Here is a 926-nt window from a genome sequence, read left to right on the forward strand (position 1 = left end):
GGGGAAGGAGCGATCATCGTGGACGTGACCTGCCCCTTTGACAACCGGCTCGAAGCACTCGAGGCAGCCCGACTGGAAAAGGAACGAAAATACGAACCAGTTCGGGACTTCTTGCTCCACCGCTACCAGAGTGTCACAATCGAAGCAGTCGTCGTCGGCATGCTTGGCTCCTGGGACCCGGCAAATGACAGAGTTTTCAAAAAACTCTGCAGCCGGAGGTATCTCCGGTTACTTAAGAAGCTTGCAGTGAGCAAGACCATTGCAGCTTCTCGGGAAGTGTACTGCGCACACGTGGCCATAAAGTGACAAAGTCACCCTCCCAAAAACATTGCAAAAATAAGAGGCGATACTACACAGCACACGCCCCTTTCACTTTTTCTCCCCTGCTATTTCCTATTTCACCTTCTCTCTTTCTACACAGTTCACTATACACCACCTTCTTCCTTTCTGGTTGAAGGAACAAAAAATGAGAACAAGTTTTTCCTTTTCGGTCAGAAATGTTCCTAACATTTTTGAAAACCTCTGTTCTGATCAGCTTAATATCTGATACGGATCCTATTTGGATCCAAGATATTAAACTTATTTTCACAATGCGGCGGAGTGCTTGAAGCTTGCTTAACCTCCTCCACGGGTTGGTCCGGTATTGCACAACCTCCGGGATCGGCCCACTCACCCCTGCGGGGGTGTGTTCGACAATAAATTCAATGACAGAAAGAGTGTTCGAATTTACCAAGGATATCGGGGTAAACGGCGTGGGTGCGGCGAGTGTCCGAGACGGTGGCGTCACGCCGCCCCGGCTGACGCGGTATTCGCGTGCGGGGAGTGCGCTAGCTGTGTTTACACTTACGATTGCTGTGGGAAAATAAATGTTTCTGTGGTAATTTCATAATTGGAGCCCCCCCCCCCCTTTTTTGGTTATGTTCACA

At 49.5% G+C, this 926-nt stretch overlaps 1 pseudogene; it reads left to right on the forward strand.

Annotated features, from left to right (window-relative positions):
• The first annotated feature begins 495 nt into the window (after positions 1 to 495).
• Positions 496 to 674, forward strand: LOC142766534 (U2 spliceosomal RNA; annotated as a pseudogene).
• Positions 675 to 926: the final 252 nt, after the last annotated feature.

This window comes from Rhipicephalus microplus, chromosome 6 (assembly GCF_043290135.1).
Source record: "Rhipicephalus microplus isolate Deutch F79 chromosome 6, USDA_Rmic, whole genome shotgun sequence".
Classification (NCBI taxonomy): domain Eukaryota; kingdom Metazoa; phylum Arthropoda; class Arachnida; order Ixodida; family Ixodidae; genus Rhipicephalus; species Rhipicephalus microplus.